The 20,000-nt window shown below is 39.1% G+C and overlaps 1 protein-coding gene and 1 long non-coding RNA gene across 2 annotated transcripts in view; one reads left to right on the top strand and one right to left on the bottom strand.

Moving 5' to 3' along the window:
• LOC106872700 (arrestin domain-containing protein 2) overlaps nt 1–20,000 on the top strand; it is a 275,703-nt gene that overhangs the window by 27,060 nt on the left and 228,643 nt on the right. The gene's annotated exons all lie outside the window — the stretch shown is intronic.
• The window catches only part of LOC149131742 (uncharacterized), an 86,570-nt gene continuing 71,192 nt past the window's right edge, over nt 4,623–20,000 (bottom strand). Inside the window, exon 3 of the long non-coding RNA XR_016245138.1 lies at nt 4,623–4,732. This is a non-coding gene — a long non-coding RNA (uncharacterized LOC149131742). The remainder of the gene's footprint in view (nt 4,733–20,000) is intronic.

Below are 20,000 nucleotides of genomic sequence, written 5' to 3'. Positions count from 1 at the left end.
GATGATGATGGCTATGATGATGATGATGACGATGATGACGATGATGATTTTCTTGATGGTCCGGCAAGCAGAAGATACGTTTTGAGTAGACATCTATTATCTGTTGCCGCTAACGTTGATCACATTTGTTGACAACAACAACAGCCACAACAACAACGACATCATCATCATCATCATCATCATCATTCTCAACAACAACAACAGCATCAACTACAACAACAGCAAGAACAACAGCAGCGCCCGCGGTGGTGATGGCGACGGTGCTGAAGCTCCGAGCGTAAGCGGAGACGACGGCGCTATTTATAATAAAAATAATATTACCACTTCCCTCCCTCCCGTCCACCACACAGCAAAATCTACTCCCCCCCCCCCACAATTTTTAAGTTTGCCATGTAAGCGACCTCAGATGCAATACATTTAGTTGTAGGTTCTATGTTTAGTAGTAGTAGTAGTAGTAGTCATAATAATAATTATTACCCAGCTCTGTCTTTCTACTAACAGAGAATCTCTCACTACTTTCTTTCTCATGTTTATATATATATGTTTATGTATATATATATATATATATATATATATATATATATATATACACATGCGAACAAGGTGTGTGTATGTATGTATGTATGTATGATTGTATTTCACTCAGCACGTCATATATACAATAAAAAACGTTAACTGCATATTTTGCGTATTTCTTGCCAGTTAATAACGATATATATATATATATATATATATATATATATATATATATATATATATATATATATATATATATATATATATATATATATATATATATATGTATATAATATAGCCATACATGCACAACTACACACATAAATAGATACACATATCCACACATGTATATATAGAAACATACGAACATACCTCCATTGTTGTGTTTTATTGCATATTTATTATACACTTGCATGTATGTATATGCAGATATGTATGTACATACATGTTGTTATAGCTGTTTACATGTATATATATATATATATATATATATATATATATATATATATATATATATATATATATATATATATATATATATATATATATGTATAAACGTGTCTACGTCGTGTGTACATAGACAATTTCATTGTAATATATAATGCTCAGACTGTCTTTCAAACAATATAAGCACGCATGAAGATAAAATATTTATATTATTACATATTACTGAAAATCTGGAAAAACTCTGGCTGTCTACCTGTCTGTCTGTCTGTCTGTCTGTAAGTATGTATGTGTATGCACATACACACACACAAACAAACACACACATGCACACACACGTATATAAAATCCTTTTGCTTTTTGTTTCCGTCTGAATGTCGATGTCCTCAGTTGGCCTTGAATCTGATCCAGGTCACAACAGGGACCTTCTGGCCTGCACCACCGTTTCAATTGACATCAGCACCATCCCTTCCATGGGCCATCTCTGGAATAACCTTGTGTTAATAGAGGTTCATCAGGACCTAGGAGGTCATACAGACCTCACTTTACGAAATGTCCGTACTGTTGAGCAAAGTTGACCGTGAACCAAGGGTCAGAGTTGTTAGCAATGTATTTGGCCGTGGTCCTTGTATCTCTGAGAACCAGAGACTGTGATACTACCACGTAGACAGGGTGTCTCACTCACTAGCTGTATCTGTCCGACCCTCCCATCTCATTTCCGCTCCTAAATACTAGGTGTGCCCTTCCATATGTTTTGCCCTACTTGACGGAGTACACATCTGACCCTTTGACCCGCGAATAGTCAAGAAGGAAGGCGAAAAAATAGATAAATACAACCCTCTTAAGTACGAAATAGCCCGGCTATGAAACAAAAAAAAAAATTCCAGATACCACGCAGCGGGATCGAAAGCAGGACCTTGTGATTGCAAAGGGAGTTTCTTAATTATTTGTTCACATTGCACGCCTACACATATTGTCTTTGCCTCTCAGACATACAAACATATTGGCAATGACATACACACGGGGAACTGGACTCGTGTACACACACACACGAATACATACCTACATACAATGACGTTGATATATTATTCATAGATATGTAACGCATACATGCACACGCAAACATACATTTGCACACAGACACACACACATACACATGTCTTCTGCTCTAAAAGTACGTAGCTTATCAAGCACTTCCACGTCAGACACCTCCCCCTCCTCGGCCTCGCCCCTCCTCCAATATTAATCAACATAAAATTGATTGAAACTCTTTTAGAAGTGAAAGGACAGAAGCAATCATGGCGGTGTGGATAGACCGGAAATAAGTTTGTACACCGGAAATAGAGGAATCGTATGTCACAATGGCTTGTAATTGTTCGCTTAGATAGCGTCGTTGTTTGTTATTGCCTCCAGAAACAATGGCGACAATATGTTTGTGGGTTGTTGAGGACGTATTACATACAATTGCCAATTGTAATTAAATATTATTGAAAGTTTAACAATATTGTTGTTGTTCTCCTCCGGTCAACTCTTATTGATCAGACATATTCTTTCTTTAAAACTAAGGTCTGGCTATTATTTCTTGCAAATCGAAAGTCCAGAACCGTCTTTGGTTCATAGTGAGTTTCGTGTTAAAATTTAACGTACGAAAAATATTTTAATTTTATTTTGGTTTCTATTTGGAATGGTTTTAAGATTTCCCCTAAGAGAACTATAAAACCGGACATGTTGACGAATGGTCAGTAATGTCATATCCAGCCAACGGCGATGTTTTGTATGAATTGTCAAGATACTTGATCATCAACAATGTAAGTTCCAGTCCACCTAGCTGTAAGCAGGTACCACAGTGTGGTATAGTTCATTGTACTGTGTCTATGACCAACACACTTAACTGTCAACAGCCCAATCTACCTAGCTGTAAGTAAGTACCACAGTGTGGTTTAGTTCATAGTATTGTGTCCATGATCAATACACTTAACTGTAAACAGCACAGTCTACCTAGCTGTAAGTAGGTACCATATGTCAACATAAAACAGTTAATTACTGTCAGTATTGAAATGATATATCATAGGTTTTTCAGAATCTGATTGACTTAATCGTCTTCAATCACTGCTGTCTAAAGAAATTCGATCAACTGATGTGAGATATCAGTTGTGAGATATCTACTTCTTGTATTGAAACGAAAAAAAAAAAATCGATATCCAACGAAGAGAATGGGATTCGATCCAACGACGAGTCCCGCTCCAGTCATTCAATCTTGCTGGAAATAGTAACCTAATCTCCCTCATATCATATCCTACTGACTTCTTTAAGGAATGGATACTTTGGATAATGTAGCCTTTGACACACTATGCCTGAAAGGAAAAGAGATGGCCACGGCAGAGTAAGAAAAAAGAGAACATATTCTATTCAAGGGGGATTACTCTATAGGGCTTAAAAGTTGTGCTTGGATTAGAATCGACGACTAACATACACATACAAACACACACACGTACACATGTAAGCACAATTCACACACACACACGCACGCACATATATTCGTATATTTGTATACACACATGCATTTATGCAGACATCCTCTGATGTGCGCACACGCACACTCGCGCGCTTGCGCATGCATCTATCTATTTATCTATCTACCTACCTACCCACCTATCTATCTATTTTTCTCTCTACCTACCTACCTATCTATCTATCTTTCTCTCTACCTACCTACCTATCTATCTATCTATCTATCTATCTATCTATCTATCTATCTATCTATCTATCTATCTATCTACCTACCTACCTACCTACCTGTCTGTCTGTCTGTCTATAATATACACACACACATTCATATATGTGCATATATATATATATATATATATATATATATATATATATATATATATATATAAACAATTGCAGCGTGGAAGGTGTGTATATATATATATATATATATATATATATATATTTGTGTGTGTGTGTGTGTGCATGTCTGTATATATGTGTTTGTCTATATGCGTTATATAACAACAGCCAGTTCTGTAATACACCCCTGCTACTCTCCCTCCCACTAACACTCACCCACCCCTCCACCACCATAGTAGCTTGGGGGCAAAATCGATTTTCATGGCTGTTGCCTTCTTCTTCTTCTTCTTCTTCTTCTTCTTCTTCTTCTTCTTCTTCTCCTTGTGTACTCACCCCACCCATCCCTTTCGTTTCTCACCAACCTTCAACCCCATGCCACCGCCACCCTGATCTATATTCGAACCCAAACACATCCGCCTGTAAATAATGTACAGAATTTTCCATGTCTAAAAATATCGAACAGTTCTAGTTTTAAGTTGGAAAGTTTCATTTTTTTCTTGGGAGGCGAAGAATGGATATGAAAGAGAAGAGCTTATCTGTTTTCACATTATAAACAGAATACCCGTGTATTGTTCTATTTCGTCGTCCTTGAGACTCGTCAGCGCGGGTTAACTCAAAATCTTAAAGTTCTATTCTTCAAGTTTAAACTAGTCTAACATCGTTTAAGAGTTGAAATTAACAGGTTTCTTTTTTTTTTTTCATAGAACGGATCAAATGATTGAGGGAGGCAAAGAAAGAAGATAATTCTTACGTAGCTCTTAATGTTATTTCTCTCCTTCGTTTTCTTTTTCTTTCCTTTTCTTTCCTTTTTTCTTTTTTGCTACGGAGGCTCCGGTGTATTTGCCCAGTATTTCGGCTTTCCGAGGAGACGCATTTCCATGTTCTCGCTACATGAGGCCGCAGTGTCATGTGTTTTCTTTATCTGGTGCAAATTATGAATTTCTGACAGTATGTATATGCATATATATATAGAGAGAGAGAGAGAGAGGGAGAAAGAGAGAAAGAGTGAAAGAGAGAGAGAGAGAGGGAGAGAGAGGGAGAGAAAGATAGATACATACACATATTTATTCTAGTATTCGTTTACAAGTTTCAGTCAATTGACTGTGGCCATACTGGAGTACCGCCTTAAAGGTTTCTTTTGTCGAAGAAATAGGCATCGGGACTTATTCTTTGTAAGCCTGGTACTTATTCTATCGGTCTCTTTAGCTGAACCGCTATTTTTAAAGGAACGTAGATACAGCAACATCAGTTGTCAAGCGATGGTGGGGGGGGGGGGACAAACACACACACACACACACACACACACACACACACACACACACACACACATTTATATACGACGGGATTCTTTCAGTTTCTGTCTACCATGCCCACTCACAAGGCCCGAGGCTATAGTATATGTGTGTGTGTGTGTGTGTGTATATGTGGATAAATATATATACGCTGTATGTGTGTGAGAGTGTATGCGTCAGTGATTGTGTATGTGTGTTAATGTGTGCATGTGTATGTCAGTATGTGTGCTCATGTATGTAGATATATATATGTGTGTGTGTGTGTGTGTGTGTGTTTGTCTGCATATAAAACGCGAGCGAGATCTTTCCAATGAGTAATCTTTCGCATCACAGTTTTAGATAAACGTCTGCCTCCATAGTCCACATCCACCATTTAAACGGGATGGCGGCATGGATCACATCTTATCTGCGTTAAACGAATACTTTTATCTCCGTTAAACGGGGGGAAACGCTTTATCTCCATTAAACGAACAATTTATGTTCCTTAAACGGCGGTGGAGGGTAGAAGCTTATCTCCACTAAACGAGACATTTATCTCCGTTAAACGGGTAGAGGTGCTGGAGGAAGAGGAAGACAAACGCACACACACACACACACACATACGCACTGTCTCTGTTAAACGTTGATCTTAACCGACGTTCTCACAACATCGGAGACAAGTCTCGTGTCGTTAATAAACAAAATATAACATACAGTAGCACAACAACAGCAACTACGTAAGAACATGGCAGTCCTGGTTTAGAGGCGAATACGGCGAGAAAGGAATACTCGGAGGAGGAGGAGGAGGAGGAGGAATGAAACTGTTACTGCATGAACAGAAATTCGAACGCGGATCCTTTCCACTGTGGGCCCAGCAATGAGAGAGAAGCTGGGATCTCGTGGAGGATCACCCAACCATATATCCACACCCCCACACACGTACACATACACATAAATGCATATATATATAATACAAATATATATATAAAACAACACATACAAACACATGTATTTATATAGACTTGCGGACATACAGCTCATTTGTCCTCTCTGTTATCACACACACACACACACACACACACACACACACACACACACACACATAGCTCCAATTTTGCAGCAGGCTGTGGTGTATCTGACATTAGTGACGTACCTCAGACTTCACTTCCTGTTTTGAAATCTCTAAAGATGAGAGCACACGCACGCACACACACACACGCACACACACACACACACACACACACACACACACACACACACACACACATACACACGCGCGCGCAAACACACATCTTCCCGTCTATATATTCTTTTTCTTCGTGCAGGCGTTGACCTGCAAATATTCAAGGTAGCCATCGTCTGCATCGATCTCAGAAGCATGGGAGGATGAAAACCTTACGGTCAGTGCTCTTATCCCTCCCACCCTCGACACACACACACATACACACACACACATTACGTGTAGATAAAAGCATATCGTAGATTATTCAAGAATTGAATAACTTTCCGCAAAGTTCCTGAAGAAGAAAGGCCTCGGTATAATTTCGTGTCGCGTAATTTTGAAAGGAAAATTGAAGATGCATCGAATGGCTGAAAAATTTTTGAACACCACGGGAACCGAGTGACAGTCGATCAGAAGTTATATTGTTGAAATAATGAGGAAGTTTTCCTGGAAATTATTATGAAAGTTGTTGAAACGTCGGTGTCTTGGTACCACAAAAAAGTCGGTTTGTGACCCTCCTTCAAAAAGCAAGCCCCTCTGGGCGCCAATCTGAAGGTGATATTGGCCTGCTTTTTATCAAAAGGTCATTGTTCAACAGGATTCTTTTCAACTGGTCAGAAATCAATGGTCAGTTTTACGTGACTGTCTTGAGGCGTTTGAAGGAAGAAGTGCAAAGGAAGAGGTCCAAGGAATGAATAACGAAAACCTGAATACTACAGAACGACATCGCCCTATTCTCTATTCGTGACGTTTTGGCAAAGCACGAGACACGAGACAACTCCTGTCTCCCCAATCACCCTGCGAAAGTATTTTTTGATCTTTACTGAGTTGAAATACACCCTGAAAGGAAGCTGATTCCAGGTAATGGAAAAGACCGTAGAAAATTCAGAACGAGAACTGCGCCCTAACTCTGAAAACATACTTCATGAAAGATGCCAAAAGTAGGCTAAAAACGTTGGTAGCAGCGGATCATCAAGAGAGGCAATTAATACGAAGAACAGAGGTCAAGTTAAACTGTAGGTAAAGGAATAAATTTCTTTTTCTTTTTGGACATACACCATGTGTGTGTATGTGCTTACATACGAACACAAGCAGTTCTTTTTACAGTTCTTTTTACCTAAGTGCTAAGTTACGTGGACGTAAATGAGCCGACACCGGTTATCAAGTGTTGGAAGAGACAAACTCAACATAAAGTCGAACACACAGTTACATACGACGGGCTTTTTCACAGTTTCCGTTTACCAAATTCACTCACAAGGCATTATTCGATGTGCTATTATAGTAGAAGAAACTCGCCCAAGGTCCAGCGCAGTGGGACTGAACCCAGAACAAGGTGATCGCAAAGCGAGCTTTCTCTGTTAAAATTAGTTCAAATGTAGCACTCAATACATGATACAATTGTAGTTTTTGTCGTTTGTGTGTTTTTAATTTAAAAATTGACCCAACGACCGTTTGAGAAAATCGCACCAACTGTTAAGGTAGACTTAAATCATAATCGATATTTTTTATTGACGATATTGTCAATCAATAAATAAGAAACTGCTGAGATTACAATACGAAACGTGAATATGATTTTCATTTGACTTTGTAAAGACAAACGCAGATACATTCATAAAGGAATTTTTGTGTAATGTCTGTGTGTGTGTGTGTTACCCACCACTACTTGGCAACCGGTGTTCGTTTATTTTCGTTCCCGTGTCTAAACGGTTCTGTAAAAGAAACCGATAGAATAATAACAGACTTAAATATCAACTGGAGTCGATTTGTTTGCCTAAATCCTTCGAGGCAATGCACCAGCATGGCCACACGCCAATGACTGAAGCAAGCAAGACATAAAAGATACCCCCCCCCCACCCGCATCTTAATCGCTTTCGTTGTTCATTTAAAATATATTCTAAGGTGACTAATTTCAGGGAACACCATACAAGAGTTACTTCCCTTCTATATTTCTTTTTTTTCTTTTTTTCTTTCCTTCATATTTTCTTCCCCAGTGGTTCTTCGTTTCTTCGTCTTAACCTCAAACTTTAAGACTTTTCACCTTTTTAAAAACTTTCCTGACTGAGGCTTTTACGATGTATTTATCTAAATCCTGTTGTCACTGGGACTTGTTTTGCCATGGTTACCCCCGTCTTTCTCTCTCTCTCTCTCTCCCTCTCTCTCTTTTGCGTTCTGATTTCGAAACCCACCGATGTCTTTTATTAATACTTACATTCACATCTGGGATGTTTCTATAGGAATATTAAATCTACCCCGGTATTTCACTCCAGAACGATGAAAGACAAAGTTAGTCTTTGCCTTAGGATGGTATATAACAATATTAAATCTACCCCAGTATTTCACTGGTATTAAATCTTATCAACTGCTGAATAATCTTCTCTACCCTAGGCACAAGGCCCGAAATTTTGGGGAGGGGGATAATCGATTAGATCGACTCGAGTACGCAACTGGTACTTAATTTATCGACCCCCGAAAGGATGAAAGGAAAAATTGACCTCGGCGGAATTTGAACTCAGACGAAATACCGCTTAACATTTCGCCCGGCGTGCTAACGTTTCTGCCATCTCCTCGCCGCCTTGTCAACTGCTGAATAATGAAAGGTAGATCTAATATTATATTATAATTCTAGTCACAGGTAGAATCGTTCATACGCCGGACGAAATGCTTAGCGGTATTTAGCCCGTCGCGACGTTCTGAGTTCAAATTCTGCCGAGTTCGACTTTGTTTTCCTCCTTTCGGGGTCGATAAATTAAGTACCAGTTGCATTCTAGGGTCGATCTAATCGACTGGACCCCCTCCCCTAAATTTCAGGCTTTGTGCCGAGAGTAGAAAAGTATCGTTAGCACGCCGGACGAAAGGCTTAACGGCATTTCGTCCGTCTCCTTGTTCTGAGTTCAAGTTCCGCCGAGGTCAATTTTTTTCCCTTTCATCCTTTCGGGGTCGATAAAATAAGTACCAGTTGGACACTGGGGTTGTCGTAATCGACTTAACCCCTCCCCCGAAATTACTGACCCTGTGTAGAAATCTGAAACCAATATTAATTAACGGTGCACCGAGACTGCAATATTGTAACAAGATTTCAACATCGCAAAGCCATAACAAAAGTGCAATATTTTAATAGTAAGGCTGGAATATTGCAATACTGCAATAATAACACGACAATAACACTGCAATATGAAAACGACAATGCAACATTGAATGAGTGTAACACCGCAAAAGAGACACTGCAGTACCCGTGACCAGATACGGACCAGCGACCTCTCCGTTGGCTGGATGTCCTCTAACCTCTCGACTCAGGTCATCTGAAATCACAATTCTTGCGTATGCAAATTTTCTTCGTTCTCTCTCCTCCTCCTCCTCCTCCTCTTACCCCCCTCTCTCTCTCCTCTTTACTCCCCCTCCCCCCTAATACATGCAAATCAAAACAACACAGACATTGTTTACCGACGTTAATTTCTGATTGAAGGCCAAAATCAAAAATAACTTTTGATATAAGAATTGCCAAACCTTTACAACTTATTGCCAACTTTACTGCAGACTGCTCCTCTCCCCCCCCGTCCCTCGCACTACCCCTCTCTTTACTGTGTGCCTTTCTGTCCGTCTGTCTGTCTGTCCTTCTCACCCCACTCTTCCTCTCCCCTGTGTATTTTGTATTCTTTCACTGAAATATCTCGACTTAACTAACACAATCATAAATAAAAAAAGAAAAAGAAAACAATAACACAAACATGAATAATATAAAGAAAAAAAACACAAACTTAAACACAAGCAAATCCCTCTAAACCATACGGCACATCCTGCTCCTCCCTCCCCTCCACACAAACATCACCTCCACCCCCGCCATCACCTCCACCCCGCCATCACCATCTCAACCACTACATTCCACCACCACCACCACCACCAACACCACCACCACCACCACCACCACCACCACCATCATCATCATCAGTATCAATATCAACATTACAACAACTTTTACTATTGCTACTACTGCTACACCAGCACCACCACCAGCACCACAACTACCACTGCCAAACTACCTCCAACACGAAAGCAAACTCATCTACATTTGCAATAACAACGACAGCAATCACTGCCCCATTGCACAAACACCGACACTGCACCGCAACACTGCGCCAACACAAACAATGCATCAACATCAACACCTGCAGAAATCATTGCACTAACACCGCCACTGCACCGACACGGCGTCAGCACCAACGCAGCGCCAACGCCAACATAACGCCAACGCCAACGCAACGCCAACGACAATACTGCACTAACACTGCACCAACATCGACACTGCAGCCCTACAAGGACCATTGTAAAAACACCGATACTGCACCGCATCATTGTGCCAACACCAGCACAGCGTCAATATCGACAGTGCACCCTTATAGGAACCATTGCGCAAACAGCACACTGCAGCCCGCCACTGCACCAGCATCATCACAGTGCCAACGCCAACACAGCGCCAGTATCAACACTGCAGCAACACTGCGCCCTCACAGAACTAATCACTGTACAATTTCGCGAGCAGCACCGCATTTAAGACATCACTACTTTTACGGGCATAATATATACTACAACAACAACAACAACTAACACCATTGCACCACCACCATCAATACTACAACCCCTACAACAATGGTCGTTTAATCTATTGCAGATAGCAACCGAATTTTTTTTTCGCGCCCTCTTCATTTTTCCCCGTTTAGTCCCTTCTGTCAAAGGGCATAGGTTCGAAACGTCAAAGACTTTTCCATTCTTCCATTCTTTCCATGCACACACACACACGCACACACACAGAATCCTATGTATGCGTACACATAAAGTTAACAGATTTATATTCAGACAAATACATGTGCTCAGATACATACATGCGTAAAAATATACATATGCGCAAAAATTGCATACATAAATTCATATAATGAGGCTTTAAATACCACATCTACATTCACATCTACACCCCTTACCACTCCTTACGCGCTGACATGTCATCCCACCATCGCTCAACTGTCCACGATGTCTAAAATTGTGTTCACGGAAGCCATGTCACTTTCTGGATTACATTCCGCAGGAAAGAACCAACCGAAATAAACATCTCACCAAACATAACATTGATATATATATATATATATATATATATATATATATATATATATCTGCATATATATAAATATACAGACATATAAAGATACTGTGTTACATTCGCCTATAGTTAAATAGAATCCTATATAGAGAGAGACACAGACACACGCCTATACATATATTTACACAGATGCATAGCTACATACATCGATTGATGCACATATTCATACATTATAGTTACATTCTTACATATACACATGCAGTTGATACCTCGGTAGATATGGCGATAACTAAGATCAAAAACTTCCAAGATGCGATCGAAAATGTTGATTTTTGTCACATCTTGCCTGGAAGACTTCGCGTATGGAATCGACAGCTGCTCCAGAAATGTCCTCAAGGTATTAACTTCCGATGAGGAATGGTGTTGTTGTTAGAGTGTCATCTGTAGGGAAGATTGTTCCGAGATGAATATCCCAAAATATACTTGGCGTTTGGTACATTTATATGTTTTAAGATAGGGAATATTGATGGAACATTCCCATGAAAATTCAATGTAAATATAATCAGCTTTGACATGGCTGTCTTGGAGACCAAAATAAAAATTGAATATATTTGGAGAGGTCAGCTGACCTGTGGAAATAAACATTTTATCGAACATGAGCGGGAGAAAAGAGAATATTTTTGGCCAACTCTTTGGGAATTTAGAAATTCTTTACTCAGATGATAAATTTACATTTGGATCCAATAATGGATTCGACAGTTATGCTAAGTTTTTAAAAGCCAGGAAAAATGGGCTTTTCAAATAGATTGATAGACAGGTAGATAAAGAGAGAGAGAGAGAGAGAGGGAGAGAGAGGGAGAGAGAATGAGAGAGAGAGAGAGAGAGAGAGAGAGAGATCACGTGTATTCTGTGAATTCCATCTGTAAGTGGAACAGTGAAAAAATACAAAATTTTGAAAAATATTAGCTGTGTCTCTATTCTATAATTTAGACACTCGCTTCTTTATGAAGAAACAAAATCACAGAAGTATAAAATAAATTTACACACACACACACACACACACACACACACACACACACACACACACACACACACACACGCACACACACACACACACACTATTCTTTGTCTTCGTCGAGTCGAATCAGTCTTGCTACCCTTGAATTTCGCCTCCGTGCTCAGTCATCAGATAAGTTATGACTGACGTGTTTTATGGTCGTTTAAAATACTTGTGTACGTGTATATATATATATATATATATTATCCTCCATGGAACAAATTTAATTTGTGTCCGTGGGAAGAGCCATTTTAACGATGCGTCCTGCCCTAACTCTTCGAAACGCCAGTGTTTTAATAGTGGCAGCTGATGAAGGATATGTTCCCTATGTGGCCTGTGTGTTTTTTGTACCTTGTTTATCATTTTGTCCAAGTTTTTTTGCAACGTCATGTACCCAGATATGCATCTATATGTACATGTAGATGAAGGTATATACATACATGTACACATATATGCATATACTCATATATATTATATATATATATATATACCATATAAACATATACAAAAACACAGATGCACATATATATGCACATTTGCGTATATACACACACATCTCTCTCTTTCTCTATCTATCTATCTATCTATCTATCTATCTATCAATCTATCTATCTATCTATCTATCTGTCTGTCTGTCTGTCTGTCTGTCTGTCTGTCTGTCTGTCTGTCTATTTATCTATCTATCTATCTATGCATGTATATACATGTATATATAAAACGCATTCCTTATACCATTCTTATCTGCTATGCTCAATTATAAGTCTTTATTTTTTTCTTTCCTTCCTCCGCCTTCCTCTTCCTTCTCCCCCTTCCTCCTCCTTCCTCTTCCTTCTCCCCCCTTCCTTCTCCCCCTTGCTCCTCCTTCCTCTTCCTTCTCCCCCTTCCTCCCCTTCCTTCTTTCTCTGCTCCTTTCCTTTTTGTTTTTCATCAAACTACCTTTGCACGCAATTCTTGAACATGTGTTGCTGGTAGCGATGGCAACGATACTGTTTACTATTCTATGCGCTATCATTGTTGTAGTCTTTACTTTAGTAGTAGTAGTAGTAGTAGTAGTAGTAGTGGTGGTGGTTATGGTAATGGTGGTAGTGGTGGTACTAGTAGCAGTAGTTGCTGTTGTGTATTGTAGTCGTTGGACAGATATAGTTTTCTATAAAATAAAAGGCCGTCATTAGTGTAATCAGTGAAATATAATAATAATAATAATAATAATAATAATAATAATAATAATAATAATAATAATAATAATAATAATAATAATAAGAGTGTCTTCTATTATCCCCAGGAGCATAGAAGGTGGGTGGAGGTATCACAAAGACAGATAACAATTTGTGTGGGGATTTAGATAAAGGATGGGAAAAAAGAAATTAAAAGACGGTGAAATGTAAAACCTCGGTGGAATTTGATCTCACAACTGTGAAACCGGAAGAACTGCTGCTAGGTATTTCGTTCGGCGAGCTAATACTTCTGTCAGCTTGCTGGCCTCTTAATAATAATAATAATAATAATAATAATAATAATAATAATTCTTTCTACGATAGGCACAGGGCCAGTAGGTTTCAGGGAAGTAGGTCCAGCAAATCAGACCAACCCCATTTCTTCACTGGTAGTTATTTTCCTACAGCCAGATAGACTGGACTGTCGACAGTTAAGTGTGTTGGTCATGGATACAGTACAATGAGCTATACCACACTGTGGTACCTACTTACAGCTAGATAGACTGGGCTGTCGACAGTTAAGTGTATTGGTCATGGACACAGTACAACGAACTATACCATACTGTGGTACCTACTTACAGCTAGGTAGACTGGACTGTCGACAATTAAGTGCGTTGGTCATGGACACAGTACAGTGAACTATACTACAGCATAGTACTTGCATCAATTACCAATCTAAGCGTTGTCTGCAGAACCCGATCTAAATCTAAACTATTAATTGCTTATATGGCTCCTGAAGCTAATTTCCCCGAGAAAAGCATGAACATCTCAACTTCAGACAACGCCATTCAATGACATTCCGAAATTTTGGTGTAGTTTAGTGGAGTGTGGAAGTGGTGCCAAGTGGGAAGACAGAAAGAGATCAATGGAGAATTCGATAAGGAATTTTCAATTTCTTTTCTTCGAAAGGTAGAGGATGGGTGTCGGATGGAATTGGAAACTGTGGAGAGAGAAAAAAAAATAGAAGGAACAAAAAAAGAAAAGAAAAAACAGAAAGAAAGAAAAACAATTATAGAAACAAAGTATATAGAAATAAATGAAATAAAACCGGAAAATAATAAAGAAAAAAGCAAAATATAAGAAAATATTTGAAAACATTGACGAAGAAATAAGGAAGAACACAAGACAAACCAAAGTGATAAATGGTTGGAATTATTGCAGACTTTCACCTTTCTGACACTCTCTGCCTCGTCCTCTTACTCTCTCTGCCTCGTCCTCTTACTCTCTATCTCTCTGTCACTCTGTCTCTCTCGATATTTATGTCTATTTCTGTCCCTCTGTTTATCTCTTTCTCTCTGTTTATCTCTCTCTCTCTGTTTCTCTATCTCTCTCTCTGTTTACCCCTCACTCTCTATCTTGCTCTCACTCGCTCTACCTTTCTCTCTTCTTTTCCGTCTGACTGTTTCACTCTCACTCAGTTTTCTTCCTCTATTTCTCTTTCTTCTCTCTCTCTCTCCTTCGCCCCCCCCCCCCTCGCTCTGTATGCACCAAACACAAGACTTTCCTTACACACAGTCATGACAAAAATCACTGACAAACACACACACACACACACACACACACACACACACACACACACACACACACACATACAAAAACAATCTTGCAAATTCAATACCATGTACACACAAATACAAGCTCATACACATTCGAACAAAGACATACATACGTACACATGCTCACAGACACATGATCACACACACACACACATACACACACCACCACCACCACCACCACCACCACCCAACGCGTCAACAACCTTTAATAAACCAATATTAAATCAATCATTTAGACGTATTCTTTATTTATTTAGTTATTTTAAAGTATTTTTTTTATATTTATTTGATCTTTTTTCTATAACGTGTTAATGATCGAACTTCGATAGGAGAGAAATGTAGAACTGATAACATATTGGACGATAAATCGAAGTATTGAGGTTCATATCTTACTGTGTACTTAACTGTCAACAGCTCAGTCTACCTAGCTGTAAGTAAGTACCACACTGTAGTGTAGTTCATCTTACTGTGTCCATGGCCGACACACATAACTGTCAACTGTGCAGTCTACTTAGCTGTATGTGGGTACCACAATGATATAGTTCATTGTACTGTGTCTATGACCAATATACTTAACTGTCAACAGTCCAGTCTACCTAGCTGTATGTAGGTACCATACTGTGATGTACTTCAGTGTACTGTGTCCATGACCAACACACTGAACTGTAGATAGCCCAGTCTACCTAGCTGTATGTAGGTACCACACTGTTGCATAGTTCACTGTACTGTGTCCATGGCTAGCACACTTAACTGTCGACAGTCCAGTCTACTTAGCTGTAAGTAGGTACCACAGTGAGTTATAGTTTTCTTTGGTTTTAATTTGGTTGTGAGAGACTTGGGAGCATGATAGGAGGAAAAAGAAAATTTACGAGTCACATCAAAGAACGAAAACATTTGTTAGATTTATTAAAATTTCCATAAATCTCTTGTTGAATTGTGTTATTCCCCGCAATGTGTGGGTGTGGGTGTTTGTGCAGTTCGTATACATACATACATACATACATACATACATACATACATACATACATACATACGTACATACACGTATGTATGTACATATGTGTGTGTGTGTGTGTGTGTCGAAACATTAAGTTGAAATGAACTTTAGTCAATCAATATCTGGCAATAAAACAGGTTTTTAAACGAAAGAAAATAAATGAAAAAACAATAAATTAAAAATGAATAAATAAACAAATGAATAATAAAATAGAGGGTGGAAGAGGAAGAACAGGGTAAACCCTAACTTTGGCACCTGAGTTGCCCTCCTTACCTACTCCCCAACAGCTTTCTCGACTAAACCTCTATTGAGTAGGTGAATACTCGTGCCAGAAGGTAAACAAATATATGAACAATTTTGTGATTGATTACAGAGTTAACGGCCATTTTTAACCCCTACGACAGATCACGTGATGCGGCTGTCTGTCTGTTCTGTTCAACATATTTAGATAAACTGGCTTTACTATTGACCACATTTCAAACACGTAAATCTATTTTCATCTACTTTGTTGTCATGACTGAATCAGATGCCGAATGGCGGCGTTCACGGCCCTCAACAGGGACCCAGAGATTGGAGAAGGAATTTATTCCTGAAATAGGGACTTAGTTTGCTATTGGCCAGAAGGAACCGACAAACTAGACAAGGACAGTGGTTCGCTTTGTTTCCAGCTTTTTAATTTCTATTTTTAATATGTTTACATTGAGGTATATATACATACATGTGTATATATAATATAGATAGTCATGAAGGCGTTGAACTGAGAGAACCGTTAGGACGCCGGGCGAAATGCTTAGCGGCATTTCGTCTGTCTTCATGTTCTGAGTTCAAATTCCACCGAAGTCGACTTTGCCTTCCATCCTTTCGGGGTCAACAAATTAAGAACCAGTGAAACACTGGGGTCAATGTAATTGACTAGCCCCTTACCCCAAATTTCAGACCTTGTGCCTATAGTAGAAAGAATTATTATTATTATTATTATTATTATTATTATTATTAATATTATCATTCAGTAGTCTTATTTCTATCACGTGCTTTCACTGCACTACCGAACGCAGCTCTGTGTGCCTTGGGTATGTGCTGTGGTTTGCTGTGATGCTCTTATTTTTATTGTATTGAAAGTGTTTTACGTAGGATGTGTGCGGTGCCTAGCAGTGCTATTTTCAGTATGTTACATACATTCGTAATTCCCAGTGTTTTGGTTATGCCTTAATGTTTTTTAATCATACCTATTGCACCTATTATTATGGGGATTTTCTATTATTATTATTGAGTGACACTGGGGTGAAATATACGAAGCCCAGTATACCCATCATGACTACCCGTCTGATAAGGGTACACCAGGCACATGCATCACAACCGTATGTGCCCGACATGGTGATCTCATATCAAGATAAACAGCGCATGACTTTGCAGGTGGGGCCCAGTTAGAATTATTATTATTATTATTATTATTATTATTATTATTATTATATACAAGTTGGCGAGCTGGAAGACTCTCTAGCACGCCGGCAAACTATTTACAAGCATCTATTCTGGCTTTGACGCTCCGAGTTCAAATTCCGCCGATGTCGACTTTACTTCACATTCTTTCGGGGTCGATAAAATAAAGGATTCGACAAGTACTGGGATCGATGCAATCGACCAATTCTCTCCTCTAAAATTGCTGTCCCTGTTCCAAAATTGAAAGCGATTATTGTAAACAGGACGACGGGGAGATTCAGCGTCACACAGACTGTGACAAGGCTGGTCCTTTGAAATACAGGTACAACAGAAACAGGAAGAAAGAATGAGTCCCAGGACCCGTTGTATATATATATATATGTATGTATGTGTGTGTGTGTGTGTGTGTGTGTGTGTGTGTGTGTGTGTGTGTGTGTGTGTGTGTAGGGGAATGTATGCCAAGAAATTCCTCTCGGCTGATGGTAATAATCCGTAATCAAAGAGAACTGTTTGCAGCGTTGGCATTTTGGGTTTATTGTATCCAAACATCATGACCAGATGTTTCTCTCTCTCTCTCTCTCTCTCTCTCTCTCACACACACACACATACACACACACACACACACGCGTGTATTCTACACACGCACACAGTTATTCGCGCAAAAACAAGCTTCTTGGCATCAAAAGCGAAAGTGGCGTTCGCCTATTGATATAACGAGTATAAACAAGGGAAAATGCGTTTTTAAAGAAACCAACAAAAATACCAAAAACACACGCACAAGGAAAAGAGTGGAGGAGAGGGAGATATACACAAACACCCACCCACACACACACTCACACACACACATATCCACTCCTACAAACACACATCAATACGGACATATTTGCGGAGTTTGGTCGGTTTCTCTTCCTGCACTTTACTCCATCGTGCTTCCCTTCTTCTATGTCCTTATTTATTTTGTTCTTATTATGTTCTTCTTGTTGTTGCTGTTCTTCTTGTTCTTCTTCTTAGTCTGTCATACAGCAATATCATTTGTTTTGTTTTGTTCATGTTTGTTTATCTTTGTTTTTCTCAGGAGATTTTCTATGGATTTTCTAATGTCAATCAAACGACTGTATGTTTAACTTACAGTACTTGAGACACCAGATGTAGCTTTAAGTAAACCATTACATACACATATATATGTGCACATGTATGTGCGTGCTTTTACATATGCGTCTGTGTGTATTATGTATCCGTGTATGTATGTGTGTGTGTGTGTGTGTGTGTGTGTGTGTGTGTGTGTGTGTGTGTGTGTGTACAAATATTGCCTTTATAGCGCCAGCGAACTCCTGTCCTTGACCAATTTCTCATATTACAATATTTATTGATTTTTGACAAAGACAATATGTTGTTGTAGCAGTTAGTTTTTTGGCTTTTGGAAGAATCAGTAAAAACATCAGACAATATTCTTCATTGCAATGTTAACGTTCGCCTTCGCTTATTTTACATCACGGGTTCAAATCTTAACCAGAATGGATTTTTTTTTATTTTTACCGAAATTGAGAAAAAAATAAGTACTTATTGTCATTGTTGTTTAATTCCATGTTCAACCACGATAGGATAGACCTATAGTTCGCCGTTCCAACAGTGACTATCCTGTATTTTACCGAGGCATCACCATACGCTTAAGATTACATTATTGTACCTGTAATTCACAAGGGCCAGACTTGTCACATTCTGTGTCATGTTGGATCTCCCTGAGAACTACGTTAAGGGTACGCGTGTCTGCGGTCTGCGGAGTGCTCAGCCACTTGCACGCTAATTTCACGAACAAGCTATTCCGTTGATCGATGTCGTATCCGACGAAGTACCAGTTATATACGAATACACACATTATATGTGTAGATTCGTATATACACATTATATGCATATATACTACACAGTTTTCGTTTATCAAATTCTTTCACAAGACATTGGTCATCCGGAACTCAGGACTAAAGGAGAAGACAATTATAAGTGCAGCGAAGTGGCACTGAGTCCAAACCATGTGATTGACCTTAGGAGCACAAAATGGCGTCCCTTTTAAACGACGTTAATATATTACGATTAGAGGTAGATTTAACGGATATTTATAGCATGTTCATCGACCAGGCAATGGCGTATTGCTTCCGTATGACACTGGTGTTAACCTTAAATTATAACCTCTCAGTTACACGCTCCACCCAGGAACATACATTTAACTCTTGGGTACCATTCATAGATAGATAGATGGATAGAGAGGGAGGTAGTCTGGTAATGTACGAAGGTAGATAACTAGAAAGATAAATGGGTAGATAGGGAGCTAGCGAGGTAACTCAGGTGC

Source organism: Octopus bimaculoides, chromosome 19 (assembly GCF_046866305.1).
Source record: "Octopus bimaculoides isolate indiv1 chromosome 19, ASM4686630v1, whole genome shotgun sequence".
In the NCBI taxonomy this organism is placed as follows: Eukaryota; Metazoa; Mollusca; class Cephalopoda; order Octopoda; family Octopodidae; genus Octopus; species Octopus bimaculoides.
Note: the sequence above shows the minus strand (reverse complement) of the source record. Positions and strands in the feature narration are given on the sequence as shown.